This window comes from Medicago sativa, chromosome 1, assembly GCF_051527215.1.
Source record: "Medicago sativa cultivar Bolivia chromosome 1, Bolivia_mono, whole genome shotgun sequence".
NCBI lineage: Eukaryota > Viridiplantae > Streptophyta > Magnoliopsida > Fabales > Fabaceae > Medicago > Medicago sativa.
Genome location: NC_140749.1, coordinates 58,211,804 through 58,226,764, shown reverse-complemented (window position 1 = coordinate 58,226,764; position 14,961 = coordinate 58,211,804). Strand labels below are relative to the sequence as shown.

General features: G+C 33.1%; 2 long non-coding RNA genes across 3 annotated transcripts; both read right to left on the bottom strand.

The window, feature by feature from the left end:
• Nucleotides 1–543: 543 nt before the first annotated feature.
• On the bottom strand, nucleotides 544–9,445 carry LOC146955770 (uncharacterized). The gene is made up of 5 exons (XR_015017808.1): nucleotides 9,079–9,445; nucleotides 8,306–8,501; nucleotides 2,796–6,995; nucleotides 2,023–2,218; nucleotides 544–712 (listed from the first exon to the last, which is right to left on the bottom strand). It is a non-coding gene; the product is annotated as an uncharacterized LOC146955770 (long non-coding RNA).
• A 1,615-nt stretch (nucleotides 9,446–11,060) lies between these two features.
• Nucleotides 11,061–14,525, bottom strand: LOC146955769 (uncharacterized). 2 transcript variants are annotated; one of them, XR_015017807.1, is made up of 6 exons: nucleotides 14,248–14,525; nucleotides 13,846–13,986; nucleotides 12,732–12,784; nucleotides 12,089–12,171; nucleotides 11,965–12,007; nucleotides 11,061–11,290 (listed from the first exon to the last, which is right to left on the bottom strand). It is a non-coding gene; the product is annotated as an uncharacterized LOC146955769 (long non-coding RNA). The 2 variants fall into 2 exon arrangements; XR_015017806.1 differs by having other exon boundaries at nucleotides 11,965–12,171.
• Between the last annotated feature and the right edge of the window lie 436 nt (nucleotides 14,526–14,961).

Genomic DNA, 14,961 nt, shown 5'->3' with positions numbered 1-14,961 from the left:
CTGTTGCAACTTCTTTGTAAACAGCATTGTAGGCTGCTTTTGCTTCATCAAGAGTTTCATAACCCTTATATCTGACATTTTTGCCTTGTACATGAAGTTTTGTGGTTTCCCAGTTATGGTAGATACCTTTCATGGGTCCATCAAAAACTACATAAGCTTTTTTCTTGCCTCCAAGTTGACTATCAATTTTTCGGCTTATTTGTTGATCAATGGATTCTTCTTCTTTTCCATTTTTTCTTTCATCTTCTTCGACTTTGTCAGCCCAGGATGTTTTTGGTAGTTCTGCAAGAACTGTTGTTGGGGTTTTTTCTGAGATTTTCTGATTTCTGGTTGTTGAATCCCATCCATTTGGTACTATTGACTCAATTGGGGTTTCTGACTCTTTTGGGACTGTGTATTTTACATAGTAGTTGTATTTTCCAGAATCTTGTCCTAGTAGATCCCAGTTTTCATTATTTTTGGGTTCTGAAACTGTAACACCCATACTAAATTTATCTAGAATATTTAGCATGTGCGTTAAACTTAGTATTGGATACATTAAAATTACAATAAATAAAAATTTCTCCAAATAAATTATAGAATTACTTGTCTTATACATCTGAAAGAGTATCAATGACGTTTACAAAATACATGCAATGACAAGTAAACATAATTTTCCAGCTTCTTCTGCTACTTCATCACGAAATGTTCAGCTTGCGCACCACCTGAGAATCTGAAATAAAATAAAAGGGATTGGGGTGAGACAGGATGTCTCAGTGAGTTCCACCTATCCTAGGTTGTAGGCAATCACAGGGAACCTAGGATCGCCATCTGTCTCTAAACTTAACCCATTTCGGGTTTATACTGTTTTATCATGCATAACTGAGCGATCGGGGGATAACTAGGATCGCTATCTGAATTACTAATATAATTCTAATACTAATGACAAAATCATAAACATAATCATAATGTCTGTCATATTATGTTAGAAATGTTAGCGTTGAACAAACAATATTATCTGAGTTGATTTTACGGAATAAACCCAGGTGGAGTAACCCCGGAATTTATTCCACTCTGACCGGTATTAATTTCCAACTGGCGGGAACCCAACTGACGGGGATACCGGACTCCTCTGATTATTGTGGGGTCATCCTCACGGATAGTGCCCGTTCCAACTGGCGGGAACCTTTCGTATCCAACTGGCGGGATAGCGAAAGCCACATTTTAAACATGTTTTAATATTGTAACTTGAACTGATTTTCTGATAACTGAGTTAATCCTCAACTCCACTACTGACGGGGAGATAGAGAGGAATAACTTATCTTAACTGATTTTCTTATAATAACAACATCCTGAAACTAGTAATAAAGACGTAGTGATTCTGTCTTTATTCTGACATTAATTCTGATACTAACCTATTTAGGTTCTAGGCATATCGTTGCCATATGCCATTCCTAAAAGGTTATGAAATTTTCCCCATATCCTGATAAATTAAATCCGACTAATTAAGCCGAACTTTCATACTTAGAATTCTTTACTTTCCAATAATTGGAAATCTACCCATGAATAATTTGTTTCAATGGCCATTTTACTCTAAACATTCCTTTACACAAATAAATATACATTATGGTAGTGTATGATTAGAGGATATGCATAATACAATTTCGGCTACATATTCGGCAATAATGAGAATTAGAGTCTTAACCAAGTCAAACCATTATATTACCTTAAAAGTGTAATTTAATTTAGCTAAGAGTCAAAATAAAGTAATAAAATCAAACAATTCTCACTTTACGTAACGTTAGCCGAAATTGCATATTTATTCATTCTTACGTAAAACTTATCATAATATTTTTCCTCTAACTTCTACATTACCATAATCATATTTATCAACATAAAAGTTATTTTAGAATACTCTAACAAGGGTATAAATCTTAATCATATTGTCACTAAATTATGTACTAATGTACTAAATCATATTCTATTATTCTAAAGACATAATTTAACTACCCAAAGGGGAGTTTTCTAACTAAAGGAACTCACCGTGAATCATTCCTGATAATTGCAAGCAGCTTATCCCAAAATCTGCAGCTCTGCTATCTCCAAAACTCTATAATCACTTCCCCAAAATAGCTTATGCCTTAGCTTATAGGTCTTTCCCCTTCTGAAACAATTCAAACCACTCGTGACATAGCCTTACTTCATCAACCAGCTTACACCAAAAATTTCATTTCAGTCCCTGCACCAGAAGTTCGCCGTTTGGCTATTTAAGCACTTCTAAAACAGCTTAATTATCATTTAAGCACTTTTAACATTACTAAAACAGCTTATCTATTTTCCATTACTCATATGTCAATTAAACATATCTCTCATAAGCTTTTCTTCAGAAAATAATACTTGAAACAACTTAACTTTAAACTTAAGCTATTCTTCAACGGCTTAACTAGCAACTTATAACTTCTATCACATAAATTTCGACCCAACCTTTAACACAGAAGTTCCAACATGTATTATTAGCCCTATGAACCACTTATACAGTAGTTTGAACTCACAACTTAGCCATTAAGGCATTTTGCTCAAAACAGCTTAACTAACAGCTTATGACCTCCAAACAATTCCATTTCAATTCAAATTTTCCAGAATCAAAACATACATGTATACACAGCTCCTATCCCATTTCTACAGCAATACTAACCTGTTTACTTCAAAAATCAGTTATGGAAGTTATTGGAACAACTTATGACTTTTAGCTTTCTACCTTTTCATTCCAAACAACAACAACAACAACAACAACAAATGCTACTAACAGCCCTTACCTCAATATTCTTGCCTAGCCAAAATCCTAGCTCTTGTGTCTTGCCTTAATCTTGCCCATACTTGCTTCTAGTGCTTAAACACAACATAAAGCTTCAAATTTCCATACAAAAACACCAACTCAAACTCTAGCCTCTTCTATCCATGCTAAGGACCACTTGAAAGAATTTCTTAGAAGAGGAAAAGTGAGAGAGATTGAGTTTCTTAACACTCTTTCTTCCTAAGCTCATGAACATAGCAAAACATGGAAAATCTCATGGGAAAATGATAAATTTTGTTGGATGGAGTGAGGTGAAGGAAGGGGGCGTGTGTGTAAAGGGAGAAGGGGAGAAAAAATCTGGTCTTCTAAGAGAAAGTTGTAGAAACTTATGGAAAAAACATATAATTTGTCTTATAAACTCCATTTGGTAAAAATGACCAAAATACCCTTTTCGACACTATTCTTCAAACTAAAATATCCAATTAAATGTCGTAAAAGTTTTAAGTGGCAAATTCCATTCTCAATAGTCCGTTGGAATAATATGATTCGGTCCAGAAAGTCTTATGAGTAATTACCATTTTGCCCTTCTCTAAAAAGACAGAGATAAAATAATTGATACTGAATTTTTACATGTGGGGTATTACACTCTACCCCCCTTAAAGAAATTTCGTCCTCGAAATTTTAAGGATTTACTTGCAAATAATCATAAATAATTCCTCTATACTTCCGACCTTAGTTTCTAGCATACGTTTATTACTGTCTGATTCTTTATTTCCATCTGAATTATCGGTTTCCCTTGTTACATAAAATCCCCTGACTACATAACCATAAATACAAACTGACTTGAATTGAATTGATAGGTTAAAAATGATTTCAGGACATATTTTCCAATCTCATAGGTCGAAAAGATTCCATAATAATCTTCTTAACTGTGAGTTCTGGAATACATTATACATTCCGAACATAGTGGAAAGCAAAGCTAACCGATGCGTCTAATATCCTTCGAGTAAATTCTTGTTCCACATACTCTTTGTAAATTGTCTTAGGTTACTCCTACTTGTTTACCTTCACTGAATTCTTGAAAAAAAAATCTCATACGTTTACTAGAGTAAAACTTCTATCGACTTCGTCAACTTTTATCTTGTCTTGGACGGATATGACCTTTGAGAGATCTTTCATGCTATGTCTGGTTCCAATAAAATTTTATTTCTGAACTATGCCCCAAATAACGAGGTCTTATAATGATAATTGTACCATACTCTGTATAAGATCGTCCCTACTCTGAGCAATATTTGACGTCAAGTTTATTTCATCGAAAGTAAGAATTGTTTCAACTTTCTTCGTTAATCAACACATAAATAGGAAAATGTTACTTCTGATATCTGTTATGTTTTATATGAATAAACTCAACATGGTGCTACCTCAACATCTGTTGGAAGTACTAACTGACGAGTACAATCCATAAGTCAGATTTAAATACATAGTGTACTAACTGGCGAGTACATTAAATATATAAATCTTATATGAGAATGGTGCACTGACTGGCGAGTACACAATACACGAGGTAGTACAACTGATAGCTTAATACATAACATATATTTGTAGTCATTCAACTTTGCTTCATGCATACCAGATTTTAAATCAATCACGATACACCTTGATCATATTAGGATGAGTAGAAAGTATCATCATAGATCTTCTCTTGAACTTATATGTTCAAAATATACATTTCATTCTTGAACAATATTGTTATAGCAGTTACTCTAGGGAATGTCTTATCATCTTTTCTTAATTCCATACTCATATCCTGAACATGTGTAGTCTCATACCGTAGCTCACATAATTTTCTAACTTGTGTGATATCAATCTTTTCTTTACCTCAAAAAATATGGAGTTTAGATTCCTGAACTTCACGACTAAAATTGCATTCAAGCATTTGCATTCATATTCTGAGTAGTATCTGTTCCCTCTGATACATGTTAATATACCTGATATTCCATGATAGTATTTCAAACCAAAATAAAAATAAAATCTTCAAGATACAACATTCATATTCGTTGCCTCATACATGATTCCTTTTTAACTAATCTGATACTTCTAAGTCATTCTTCGAAATCACTGCGTCGATTAACCGGGTTACATACTATAAGTGATTCCAATTTCTTATATTTAATAAGGCAGGAACACCTTCATCCTACTCTTACTACTTGAACTCTTAATATCTGTGAATTATGCGGTTTGGAAAATTGTTTAATTCGTCTCTTAAGATTTCCCATAAATATCTCATTCAAAGTCTTAAACTTTTGCACATTATGTTACTTCTTGCTGATTAATATCTCGCTGCGCTACTCTGATTTATTAGTTCACTTCGCTTAGGTGTACTGCTCCAACCATACTGTAAATTTCTCCATCTCATTACTACATGTTATGATCATGTGGCTAACTCTACACTTCTTGCTATTTCGAACACCGACTTATAATCACTGATGAATCATTTTCAAATACTACAATTTTTTTTTTTTGTAAACATGCACTACATACTTGTTCTCGCAAAGTGTTCCTTGAATGATCCTCATATTCACATTATTTATGAACTAAAACATACTTGAATATTTGAGGCTTATTTCCAATTTGTTCTTGTCTGTAATGACAGTTACACTTACGATCTCCTCTGTAATAACCTCGACTCCCAAAATTCAATTTAGTTAACAAAATCATTCTTTTGGTTTTTAAGACACTTGCATAAGAAAAATCATCAGATAAAAATGTTTAACTCCTCAATACTTTACTTCGTTCTTAACTCTTTTACACTAGTGACAATTTTACCTGTAGCAGACCCATAAAATACATTCTTGTCCTTGACATTATTCGTCCATTAATTCACTGTACTTTGGCAACTTCTTATTCAGTCTTCATTTCATTTTTTTTTTCGATTAAAAGTTACATCTTGTCTCTGAACATTACCGGGATCTCTTTCCACTTACTGTTATACTTGTATTTCTTAGTCTGAAAACAACTTAATAACTCATGATAGATGTGGGACGTCTGATCCGATTTTCCTTCATGTAAAATTCTTAGTAGTTTAACCTTTCTACAATTCCTTGCTAATAAAAATACATCTGATTCGTACTTTGATCCGTAAAAGATATTTCCACTACTACCCATTCATTCTTCTTGACTCTTATGTTGCATAGTTTCACTTTCTGATTCATAAGTCTGACACTTAAGATTTGGGAGATACGGCTAATCTGACATAGTTTATCTGACTTGCGTTGTCCATACAATGATTGCGTAGAGGGGTCATATTCGTCTACTCCAAATAGTTTACTTAATTTCCAATTAATTCACTTAACAATTTAGGCATTAAAATCCTGCTCATCCTGAGTATTTGAGTCCTTCGTTTCTTACATCCTCTACTTATCCTGAGAGCTTATGAATTATATGGTTCGTCTAATAATTTTCCTCATATCAAATTCTTCTTCTGATCCCACAGTCTTAATTACGCCTTTAGAATTATTTCTTTCTTCTATACCTTACTTATGCTTCTTATACCGCAGCTCCTGCCAAACTTGCAATCATCCCTTAATCATCCTGAATCTTTTATTTCTCCGGTATCCACATAAAAGTGTCGTTCAATAATATCAGAGTACTCCATCTTAATCTTAACATTTCCCTTATGTCCTCGAAAATTTTCAGCTTCACAATTTACTGGCCACCATTTGGCGTTGAATACTTACACATCAAAATTCGTTATAGAACCTGACACCTTGACTTTCCTTCTCCGCATGCTTCATTAGGTCCTATTCAGCTCTCAGACATTTGTTCTAGTTGTCACATACTAGGTCGAGTTGATCAGGCTCAGCTAGATATGACATTTAGAATAAATATCTGGAACCCAATGGTCCCACTACGTTCCCGCTGCGTTTTATTGAATTCTAATGACCCAAGGCACGATCTGAATCGACCAGCTCTGATACCAAATTGTAACACCCATACTAAATTTATCTAGAATATTTAGCATGTGCGTTAAACTTAGTATTGGATACATTAAAATTACAATAAATAAAAATTTCTCCAAATAAATTATAGAATTACTTGTCTTATACATCTGAAAGAGTATCAATGACGTTTACAAAATACATGCAATGACAAGTAAACATAATTTTCCAGCTTCTTCTGCTACTTCATCACGAAATGTTCAGCTTGCGCACCACCTGAGAATCTGAAATAAAATAAAAGGGATTGGGGTGAGACAGGATGTCTCAGTGAGTTCCACCTATCCTAGGTTGTAGGCAATCACAGGGAACCTAGGATCGCCATCTGTCTCTAAACTTAACCCATTTCGGGTTTATACTGTTTTATCATGCATAACTGAGCGATCGGGGGATAACTAGGATCGCTATCTGAATTACTAATATAATTCTAATACTAATGACAAAATCATAAACATAATCATAATGTCTGTCATATTATGTTAGAAATGTTAGCGTTGAACAAACAATATTATCTGAGTTGATTTTACGGAATAAACCCAGGTGGAGTAACCCCGGAATTTATTCCACTCTGACCGGTATTAATTTCCAACTGGCGGGAACCCAACTGACGGGGATACCGGACTCCTCTGATTATTGTGGGGTCATCCTCACGGATAGTGCCCGTTCCAACTGGCGGGAACCTTTCGTATCCAACTGGCGGGATAGCGAAAGCCACATTTTAAACATGTTTTAATATTGTAACTTGAACTGATTTTCTGATAACTGAGTTAATCCTCAACTCCACTACTGACGGGGAGATAGAGAGGAATAACTTATCTTAACTGATTTTCTTATAATAACAACATCCTGAAACTCGTAATAAAGACGTAGTGATTCTGTCTTTATTCTGAAATTAATTCTGATACTAACCTATTTAGGTTCTAGGCATATCGTTGCCATATGCCATTCCTAAAAGGTTATGAAATTTTCCCCATATCCTGATAAATTAAATCCGACTAATTAAGCCGAACTTTCATACTTAGAATTCTTTACTTTCCAATAATTGGAAATCTACCCATGAATAATTTGTTTCAATGGCCATTTTACTCTAAACATTCCTTTACACAAATAAATATACATTATGGTAGTGTATGATTAGAGGATATGCATAATACAATTTCGGCTACATATTCGGCAATAATGAGAATTAGAGTCTTAACCAAGTCAAACCATTATATTACCTTAAAAGTGTAATTTAATTTAGCTAAGAGTCAAAATAAAGTAATAAAATCAAACAATTCTCACTTTACGTAACGTTAGCCGAAATTGCATATTTATTCATTCTTACGTAAAACTTATCATAATATTTTTCCTCTAACTTCTACATTACCATAATCATATTTATCAACATAAAAGTTATTTTAGAATACTCTAACAAGGGTATAAATCTTAATCATATTGTCACTAAATTATGTACTAATGTACTAAATCATATTCTATTATTCTAAAGACATAATTTAACTACCCAAAGGGGAGTTTTCTAACTAAAGGAACTCACCGTGAATCATTCCTGATAATTGCAAGCAGCTTATCCCAAAATCTGCAGCTCTGCTATCTCCAAAACTCTATAATCACTTCCCCAAAATAGCTTATGCCTTAGCTTATAGGTCTTTCCCCTTCTGAAACAATTCAAACCACTCGTGACATAGCCTTACTTCATCAACCAGCTTACACCAAAAATTTCATTTCAGTCCCTGCACCAGAAGTTCGCCGTTTGGCTATTTAAGCACTTCTAAAACAGCTTAATTATCATTTAAGCACTTTTAACATTACTAAAACAGCTTATCTATTTTCCATTACTCATATGTCAATTAAACATATCTCTCATAAGCTTTTCTTCAGAAAATAATACTTGAAACAACTTAACTTTAAACTTAAGCTATTCTTCAACGGCTTAACTAGCAACTTATAACTTCTATCACATAAATTTCGACCCAACCTTTAACACAGAAGTTCCAACATGTATTATTAGCCCTATGAACCACTTATACAGTAGTTTGAACTCACAACTTAGTCATTAAGGCATTTTGCTCAAAACAGCTTAACTAACAGCTTATGACCTCCAAACAATTCCATTTCAATTCAAATTTTCCAGAATCAAAACATACATGTATACACAGCTCCTATCCCATTTCTACAGCAATACTAACCTGTTTACTTCAAAAATCAGTTATGGAAGTTATTGGAACAACTTATGACTTTTAGCTTTCTACCTTTTCATTCCAAACAACAACAACAACAACAACAACAAATGCTACTAACAGCCCTTACCTCAATATTCTTGCCTAGCCAAAATCCTAGCTCTTGTGTCTTGCCTTAATCTTGCCCATACTTGCTTCTAGTGCTTAAACACAACATAAAGCTTCAAATTTCCATACAAAAACACCAACTCAAACTCTAGCCTCTTCTATCCATGCTAAGGACCACTTGAAAGAATTTCTTAGAAGAGGAAAAGTGAGAGAGATTGAGTTTCTTAACACTCTTTCTTCCTAAGCTCATGAACATAGCAAAACATGGAAAATCTCATGGGAAAATGATAAATTTTGTTGGATGGAGTGAGGTGAAGGAAGGGGGCGTGTGTGTAAAGGGAGAAGGGGAGAAAAAAATCTGGTCTTCTAAGAGAAAGTTGTAGAAACTTATGGAAAAAACATATAATTTGTCTTATAAACTCCATTTGGTAAAAATGACCAAAATACCCTTTTCGACACTATTCTTCAAACTAAAATATCCAATTAAATGTCGTAAAAGTTTTAAGTGGCAAATTCCATTCTCAATAGTCCGTTGGAATAATATGATTCGGTCCAGAAAGTCTTATGAGTAATTACCATTTTGCCCTTCTCTAAAAAGACAGAGATAAAATAATTGATACTGAATTTTTACATGTGGGGTATTACAGAAATTGTTGATGTTTCTTTTTTACAGAGTTTTTCAAGGTTTTGGATTGTTCCCCCTCTTCAGAAAGAAGAGTTTCTAGTCGATTTTTTGCATAGGCGATTTGCTCCTGCTTTTGCCTAAGAGAATTCTGCAATGTCTTTATAGCTGCTTCCATTCTCTTGTCAATGCATCTGCAAAACAATTCTTTTCAGATTTTATATATTCAATATATGGGTGAAATGGTTGAACTTTCATCTGCCATCTAACAAGTCTGCCAGATTTGTAATTTGCACGAAGATCATATCTCCAGAATCCTGTTACATATGTGGAATCTGTTCTCAATAAAAATCTGGTTGGAATTAATTCAATTTGCCATTTTGTTAAAACTTTAACACAAGTTAATGTTTCTAACTCATGAATTGGATATTTTAATTCAGTATCTGTGAATGATCCTGAAACATATTTGCATAGTAAAAGATCTTTGTCTTTTATCTTATTTTTGATTTTTTCACACGAATATTCAATCTTGGTATCTTTCGATGTCAATTTTTCTGATATATCAAATAGTTTGTCCAATTTCTCTTTCGAGCTATCAGACTTAGCGTACTGGGTTGCTCCAGTATCTTTTATTCCTTATTGATGGGTTGCATCACCAACATAGTTTCCCGAATCATCAAGATTTAGTATCGCTTTACCATTAGGTAGAGCTCTCATACAACCTGCCCAGGTTGTTTTATCAGTATCAATCTCAACAACTAAAAAATCATTTTCTGTTGGATTGTATAAGCTGGGTAAAACTTCAATTTTTCTTTTGATAGTTTTTACAGTTAGAGTATCTTGTCTAGTCCATGACCATGGAATCTTTTCAGATATCTTTTTCTGTAAAACCTTTCTTTCGTTTGCTAAATTTTTGAAAAATCCTTACTACAACATTTTCATCCTACGACAACGCCAAAAAACTGTTGCTAAAATTGAAAAAACCGTTTCAATTGGCTACCAGAACGGTTTTCTTGGCGTGGCAAACTGAGGCGTTGTCTTAGCAATACACAATGGTTTTGACCGCATACAGGAACAGGATTCAGAAATCCGTAGTAGTAGATTCTTTTATAGAACGGTTCTTGAAGAATACAACCACAACGGTTTTATGCCGTTGTCAAGAAAAAACCGTAGCAAATGGTACATTTATGAGAACGGTTATCTTGTAGTTATGTTAACGACTATGCACCGTTCTTCTAACATAAACCGTTCTTGTAGACCTGTTTCTAAATGGTAGATACATAAGCTACCACAACGTTTTTCACTAGTGGGAAAAATATAATATTTTTTTAAATGAATATTAATAAAAATCATTGTAAATTATTAATTTAAAGGACAATAACTTTGTAAAATATTCTTCATATAAAATTGTAATATGATCATAAATTAAAATATTACATCATAAAATCAAATGCATGTCAATCATCATTGATCACGATCAAAATTACATTATAATAGGGTTTAGGTCTTTAATGTATTCGCTAAGAAATAATGTCAATCATCATTGAAATTCTTCAAGTCGTGCTTCCAAATCTTGAATTTGTTCATCATTGTCATCATCATCATCATCCATCTACAAAATAAAATTAATATGTTCAATAAGTAATGTGTATAAAAACACCCTTGTACAGAACAATTTCCAAAAGCCACACTCACTAGTAGAAGCTACAAAAACTAAAGGCTAAACAACTGAAAATCGATAAAAAAAATAAAAAAAAATCAACCAAATCAAAGGAATACCAAAGGCCAAAGAAAATAGACTTTGCAAACCCAAATCAGCTACGAAGAAAGCTGAAAACTGAGAGGATGCCGAGACTAGCACATAGATCCCTAAACAACAACTTTTCTTGTACGTAATTCCTAGGTTCATAAGTTTTAACATATACCACTACAACAACAACAACAACCAAGTTTTATCCTACTAAGTGACTCCATAGTGTTCTATCAAAAATAATGTATTTCTCCAACTCATTGATCTTTAGATCCTTTATAGTTTCTCTAATAGTTTTTGGAATTAAAAATCACTTGCAATTTAGAGAAAATGAATGGAAGGAAATTTGAGCTGATTTACTGTTGAAAAAGTATAGTGCGGGTATCAACTTTGTTAAGGTTGAAACTTGATGTTAATGGAATAAACTTTCGACATGGAAGATTGGACTAAATTGGAAAGGGAAAAGAAAAGCAAAAAATGGCCTTCAGAGCGACAATTTACAATTTAGTCCAATCGAATAAGCAATAAAAGCATACCTTACAAATGATTTTTTCAATCAATCACCGTGAACAGTGATACCTACATCAGTCAGTACAAACAGTGTCGCCTTTGTGAGTATTGAAAATAGAAACAAAAGCAAGTTTGATTGAAGAAAGTTACGTGATTCTCGAAGGGATTCTTGGAGTTTAGGATGGTTCCTACAACATTTGTCATATTACTCGTTGTTCCTTCACGCCTCAAACCTTAAAAAAAATAATGATAATAATGACAATAATGGATAAACAAAATCTAGTGAAAAGGAGAAAAGTTCAAACATCATCCAAAGATAATTATTCACTCACAAAACATTATTATTATAGATGAACCTAATGTAGTCATGACACATGTGGATCAATCAAAAATATAAAACCTTTGACTTACTAGATGAGGCGACCTTTCATGTCAGGCTACCACTTTACATAACTCATCGAATTAGAAATCCACTTTATGTAAAGAAAAAAAAACACACTAAAAGAATCAGGTTTTCAAAAGTAAAGAACTTAAGACGCAACAAAGATTGTTTTGATTTGGTGTTTTCTAACTTGATCCCTTGAAATAAGATATCTAATCGCGTTCCAGCATTGCATTTAACACATTGATTTCACTAGTCTTTGCATATCAGTGGGGAATAGGTATCATTATATAAATCTACCTTGATAATATAAGCCAGTTAAATCAATACAAAACATCTAAGATTTACAAATTTGGAAAATAAATGCATAATAAGTGGTCATCATGATTTCATGGCAGCAATCTCACCTACCTTTTGCTTCTTTATACTCACTTGCTTGACTTTGTCATCAACCTGCCTCTTTCCTATTTAAAAGTTAAAATAATCCGATGAAATGGCGCCGTTCAAAAAAAAATTAATCCGATGAAATGGCTAATCAACAACTCTAACAACATCAAATATTGCAACAGAACATAGAAGCTACAAAAAAAATAGATGAATTAAAGCTACATTTTTTTTTGCCTGATTCAAAAACAATTCAGTGATAATAAACACGTATCTACTAAAACCATGACCCATGAATCTATAAGTTGAATAGTCAAACAAGGAGATGGCACACAACCTGAGAACATGAATGATAGATTTTAAATCTACAGTAACTAAAAGTGAGAAACTTTCAAACCCAAATGAATATATTCTAAAGGATACAATTCAAGATATGAAAAAAGCAAATTAACTTCAAGATAATAATATATATTCTAATAGAATTCCTATGCAGTTTGTGCACGATGAATGACCAAACTTCTCATGAAGAATCATTATCACACTTACCTAACCCCCATGATGCTCTAAGAATATAAGTATTAAGATTAAACTAACATGTTAGGACAATGGTATTGCCTATGTCAACCAAAATTTGCAAGTGTAATATAATTTCAAAATAAGATATAAAGGAATATTGAAGAACCTTCATACTTAGAAAGACAAATAGGTCTACTTTGGAACACAAGGGCATTGTAATGAAGGGTCCCACAATGTAGTACTATTCTATTTAAAAACCATATAACTACCAAACTTATACAGCAACCTCTCCACTCCAAACATATATATTCCTTCCAATATTATTACTTAAGACTATAGGTTAACAAATAAAGAAAATATCATAATTAATATGATGGGAGTGGAACCTATTTGAATGATATCTTATATGAATGACCATTTTCTATAATTAGTCTTTTAACAATCGGTTCATTTGTCATATTAACAACTTGAAGATTGTGTGAAAAGCACACAAATATGCTAAACATATTTATTGTTAACCATGGGTCTTCGGTGTCTATTCAAAAGCATTCCATCAGGATATAAGAAGTAAAAATTCTATATTTAACATAGGCAATAAAAGCAATAATTGAAGCAGCCAATATACCTTCATGAATCACGACAAACATTGATACCTTCGTCAATTGTAGCAAACATCATTACCGTCACCTGACTCGGAAATTTCTCTAAAAAAAAGTTTCAAAGATTTATGATTTCATGGAGTAGAGAAGGGTTGGTTAGAGGATACCTAATCAGAGCATAATATTCCACATTAAAAGAGGATTAAATTAATAATCAAATACCTAATTCTAAATTTTCAAGACTAACAAAATTGAAATTCACAAAATCGAAATTCTACTGAATTGACAATCAAATAACCAATCGTTCAACACTAACAAAATAAAAATCATACGAAATCAAAGAAACAATACTAGATTATGAATTTAAGCAATAAAAACACCGGTAAAACAAGATTGAATTGAGAAATTGCTGGTGGAAGAAGATTTACATGGCGAGATGGCGAGCTCGGGAAGAATACGAAACTGTGAGGAGAGGATGAGATTGTTTGATTACCAAAACACTAGCCAGCAAAAGGTTAAGAGTCTCTTAACTGAACAAAGTCGAAGAAGGAAGAAAGGGCTTCCGAGATTTCCGAATGGGTTGAAGCGTGAGATTTGAGGGTTGAGGTTCGAATGATGAGATTGATGAATTGAGGGTTGAAGCGTTAGATTGAACGTTGAGTTAAGCGTTAGATTTAAGAAATCGAATGAGGGAAGGGGAAGGGGGGGTTTTGGTTCATGCGTTATACTTGTGAAACGTGAGTTTCTTTCTTCTTTTAACAGGGATTTTTTATTAATTAACTTCTTTCTAGCGGCTGAGTGAAAATTTCGCAAAAAAGAATAATGGTTTGTTGATATTTTTATTTAAAAATAATTAAAAATTAAACCAAAACGGTTATTATGTGTCGACGAAAATAACTAATAGAAAAGCGTTCTAGTTTCCTAAACCACAACATAATCTGATAATCGTTGTGTATCTGACTCTACCAGAACGGTTTTTTTACCTTCCAAAATTTAGGCGTTCTCATAGAGCCAAAAATGTAATTCAAACATCCTAAAAATCTTTGAATTTGTTTTCTGTCCTGCAATTCATCAGGGAAAGCTTGAATCTTTTCCTAAACATGCGCAGATAAATCAAGAGTACCATTTTCTTTTAAAATAAG